The sequence below is a fragment of the Mobula birostris genome, chromosome 13 (genome assembly GCF_030028105.1).
Source record: "Mobula birostris isolate sMobBir1 chromosome 13, sMobBir1.hap1, whole genome shotgun sequence".
In the NCBI taxonomy this organism is placed as follows: domain Eukaryota; kingdom Metazoa; phylum Chordata; class Chondrichthyes; order Myliobatiformes; family Myliobatidae; genus Mobula; species Mobula birostris.
Genome location: NC_092382.1, coordinates 14,665,789 through 14,670,788, shown reverse-complemented (window position 1 = coordinate 14,670,788; position 5,000 = coordinate 14,665,789). Strand labels below are relative to the sequence as shown.

At 57.4% G+C, this 5,000-nt stretch overlaps 1 protein-coding gene across 2 annotated transcripts in view; it reads right to left on the bottom strand.

Moving 5' to 3' along the window:
* LOC140208439 (uncharacterized) overlaps positions 1 to 5,000 on the bottom strand; it is a 91,821-nt gene that overhangs the window by 72,575 nt on the left and 14,246 nt on the right. The window lies entirely within an intron of this gene.

Below are 5,000 nucleotides of genomic sequence, written 5' to 3'. Positions count from 1 at the left end.
GAAGGGGACAGGGTGTGTGTGTGTGTCACAGGTGAACACACGGAGAGTGAAGGGGACAGGGTGTGTGTGTGTGTCACGGGTGAACACACGGAGATTGAAGGGGACAGGGTGTGTGTGTGTGTGTCACGGGTGAACACACGGAGAGTGAAGGGGACAGGGTGTGTGTGTGTGTCACGGGTGAACACACGGAGAGTGAAGGGGACAGGGTGTGTGTGTGTGTCACGGGTGAACACACGGAGAGTGAAGGGGACAGGGTGTGTGTGTGTGTGTCACGGGTGAACACACGGAGAGTGAAGGGGACAGGGTGGGTGTGTGTGTCACGGGTGAACACACGGAGAGTGAAGGGGACAGGGTGTGTGTGTGTGTCACGGGTGAACACACGGAGAGTGAAGGGGACAGGGTGTATTTGTGTGTCACGGGTGAACACACGGAGAGTGAAGGGGACAGGATGTGTTTGTGTGTCAAGGGTGAACACACGGAGAGTGAAGGGGACAGGGTGTGTGTGTGTGTGTCACGGGTGAACACACGGAGAGTGAAGGGGACAGGGTGTGTGTGTGTTTGTGTCACGGGTGAACACACGGAGAGTGAAGGGGACAGGGTGTGTGTGTGTGTCACGGGTGAACACACGGAGAGTGAAGGGGACAGGGTGTGTGTGCGTGTCACGGGTGAACACACGGAGAATGAAGGGGACAGGGTGTGTGTGTGTGTCACGAGTGAACACACGGAGAATGAAGGGGACAGGGTGTGTGTGTGTGGCTGTGTGTGTTACGGGTGAACACACGGAGAGTGAAGGGGACAGGGTGTGTGTTTGTGTGTCACGGGTGAACACACGGAGAGTGAAGGGGGCAGGGTGTGTGTGTGTGTGTGTGTGTCACGGGTGAACACACGGAGAGTGAAGGGGACAGGGTGTGTGTGTGATGTCATGGGTGAACACACGGAGAGTGAAGGGGACAGGGTGTGTGTGTGTGTCACGGGTGAACACACGGAGAGTGAAGGGGACAGGGTGTGTGTGTGTCACGGGTGAACACACGGAGAGTGAAGGGGACAGGGTGTGTGTGTGTGTGTCACGGGTGAACACACGGAGAGTGAAGGGGACAGGGTGTGTGTGTGTGTCACAGGTGAACACACGGAGAGTGAAGGGGACAGGGTGTGTGTGTGTGTCACGGGTGAACACACGGAGATTGAAGGGGACAGGGTGTGTGTGTGTGTGTCACGGGTGAACACACGGAGAGTGAAGGGGACAGGGTGTGTGTGTGTGTCACGGGTGAACACACGGAGAGTGAAGGGGACAGGGTGTGTGTGTGTGTCACGGGTGAACACACGGAGAGTGAAGGGGACAGGGTGTGTGTGTGTGTGTCACGGGTGAACACACGGAGAGTGAAGGGGACAGGGTGTGTGTGTGTGTCACGGGTGAACACACGGAGAGTGAAGGGGACAGGGTGTGTGTGTGTGTCACAGGTGAACACGGAGAGTGAAGGGGACAGGGTGTGTGTGTGTGTGTCACGGGTGAACACACGGAGAGTGAAGGGGACAGGGTGTGTTTGTGTGTCACGGGTGAACACACGGAGAGTGAAGGGGACAGGGTGTGTGTGTGTGTGTCACGGGTGAACACACGGAGAGTGAAGGGGACAGGGTGTGTGTGTGTGTGTGTCACGGGTGAACACACGGAGAGTGAAGGGGACAGGGTGTGTGTGTGTGTCACGGGTGAACACACGGAGAGTGAAGGGGACAGGGTGTGTGTGTGTGTCACGGGTGAACACACGGAGAATGAAGGGGACAGGGTGTGTGTGTGTGTCACGAGTGAACACACGGAGAATGAAGGGGACAGGGTGTGTGTGTGTGGCTGTGTGTGTTACGGGTGAACACACGGAGAGTGAAGGGGACAGGGTGTGTGTTTGTGTGTCACGGGTGAACACACGGAGATTGAAGGGGGCAGGGTGTGTGTGTGTGTGTGTGTGTCACGGGTGAACACACGGAGAGTGAAGGGGACAGGGTGTGTGTGTGTGTCACGGGTGAACACACGGAGAGTGAAGGGGACAGGGTGTGTGTGTGTCACGGGTGAACACACGGAGAGTGAAGGGGACAGGGTGTGTGTGTGTGTGTCACGGGTGAACACACGGAGAGTGAAGGGGACAGGGTGTGTGTGTGTGTGTGTGTGTGTGTGTGTGTGTGTGTGTGTCACGGGTGAACACACGGAGAGTGAAGGGGACAGGGTGTGTGTGTGTCACGGGTGAACACACGGAGAGTGAAGGGGACAGGGTGTGTGTGTGTGTCACGGGTGAACACACGGAGAGTGAAGGGGACAGGGTGTGTGTGTGTGTGTGTGTCACGGGTGAACACACGGAGAGTGAAGGGGACAGGGTGTGTGTGTGTGTCACGGGTGAACACACGGAGATTGAAGGGGACAGGGTGTGTGTGTGTGTGTCACGGGTGAACACACGGAGAGTGAAGGGGACAGGGTGTGTGTGTGTGTCACGGGTGAACACACGGAGAGTGAAGGGGACAGGGTGTGTGTGTGTGTCACGGGTGAACACACGGAGAGTGAAGGGGACAGGGTGTGTGTGTGTGTGTGTGTCACGGGTGAACACACGGAGAGTGAAGGGGACAGGGTGTGTGTGTGTGTCACAGGTGAACACACGGAGAGTGAAGGGGACAGGGTGTGTGTGTGTGTGTGTCACGAGTGAACACACGGAGAATGAAGGGGACAGGGTGTGTGTGTGTGTGTCACGGGTGAACACACGGAGAGTGAAGGGGACAGGGTGTGTGTTTGTGTGTGTGTCACGGGTGAACACACGGAGAGTGAAGGGGACAGGCTGTGTGTGTTACGGGTGAACACACGGAGAGTGAAGGGGACAGGGTGTGTGTTTGTGTGTCACGGGTGAACACACGGAGAGTGAAGGGGACAGGGTGTGTGTGTGTCACGGGTGAACACACGGAGAGTGAAGGGGACAGGGTGTGTGTGTGTGTCACGGGTGAACACACGGAGAGTGAAAGGGACAGGGTGTGTGTGTGTGTGTGTCACGGGTGAACACACGGAGAGTGAAGGGGACAGGGTGTGTGTGTGTGTCTGTCACGGGTGAACACACGGAGAGTGAAGGGGACAGAGTGTGTGTGTGTGAGACGGGTGAACACACGGAGAGTGAAGGGGACAGGGGTGTGTGTGTGTGTGTCACGGGTGAACACACGGAGAGTGAAGGGGACAGGGTGTGTGTGTGTGTGTCACGGGTGAACACACGGAGAGTGAAGGGGACAGGGTGTGTGTGTGTCACGGGTGAACACACGGAGAGTGAAGGGGACAGGGTGTGTGTTTGTGTGTCACGGGTGAACACACGGAGAGTGAAGGGGGCAGGGTGTGTGTGTGTGTGTGTGTGTGTCACGGGTGAACACACGGAGAGTGAAGGGGACAGGGTGTGTGTGTGTGTCACGGGTGAACACACGGAGAGTGAAGGGGACGGTGTGTGTGTGTCACGGGTGAACACACGGAGAGTGAAGGGGACAGGGTGTGTGTGTGTGTGTCACGGGTGAACACACGGAGAGTGAAGGGGACAGGGTGTGTGTGTGTGTGTGTGTGTGTGTGTCACGGGTGAACACACGGAGAGTGAAGGGGACAGGGTGTGTGTGTGTCACGGGTGAACACACGGAGAGTGAAGGGGACAGGGTGTGTGTGTGTGTCACGGGTGAACACACGGAGAGTGAAGGGGACAGGGTGTGTGTGTGTGTGTGTGTCACGGGTGAACACACGGAGAGTGAAGGGGACAGGGTGTGTGTGTGTGTCACGGGTGAACACACGGAGATTGAAGGGGACAGGGTGTGTGTGTGTGTGTCACGGGTGAACACACGAAGAGTGAAGGGGACAGGGTGTGTGTGTGTGTGTGTCACGGGTGAACACACGGAGGGTGAAGGGGACAGGGTGTGTGTGTGTGTCACGGGTGAACACACGGAGAGTGAAGTGGACAGGGTGTGTGTGTGTGTCACGGGTGAACACACGGAGAGTGAAGGGGACAGGGTGTGTGTGTGTGTCACGGGTGAACACACGGAGAGTGAAGGGGACAGGGTGTGTGTGTGTGTGTGTGTCACGGGTGAACACACGGAGAGTGAAGGGGACAGGGTGTGTGTGTGTGTCACGGGTGAACACACGGAGAGTGAAGGGGACAGGGTGTGTGTGTGTGTCACAGGTGAACACGGAGAGTGAAGGGGACAGGGTGTGTGTGTGTGTGTGTCACGAGTGAACACACGGAGAATGAAGGGGACAGGGTGTGTGTGTGTGTGTCACGGGTGAACACACGGAGAGTGAAGGGGACAGGGTGTGTGTTTGTGTGTGTGTCACGGGTGAACACACGGAGAGTGAAGGGGACAGGCTGTGTGTGTTACGGGTGAACACACGGAGAGTGAAGGGGACAGGGTGTGTGTTTGTGTGTCACGGGTGAACACACGGAGAGTGAAGGGGACAGGGTGTGTGTGTGTCACGGGTGAACACACGGAGAGTGAAGGGGACAGGGTGTGTGTGTGTGTCACGGGTGAACACACGGAGAGTGAAAGGGACAGGGTGTGTGTGTGTGTGTGTCACGGGTGAACACACGGAGAGTGAAGGGGACAGGGTGTGTGTGTGTGTGTGTCACGGGTGAACACACGGAGAGTGAAGGGGACAGAGCGTGTGTGTGTGAGACGGGTGAACACACGGAGAGTGAAGGGGACAGGGGTGTGTGTGTGGGTGTCACGGGTGAACACACGGAGAGTGAAGGGGACAGGGTGTGTGTGTGTGTGTCACGGGTGAACACACGGAGAGTGAAGGGGACAGGGTGTGTGTGTGTCACGGGTGAACACACGGAGAGTGAAGGGGACAGGGTGTGTGTGTGTCACGGGTGAACACACGGAGAGTGAAGGGGACAGGGTGTGTGTGTGTGTGTCACGGGTGAACACACGGAGAGTGAAGGGGACAGGGTGTGTGTGTGTGTGTGTCACGGGTGAACACACGGAGAGTGAAGGGGACAGGGTGTGTG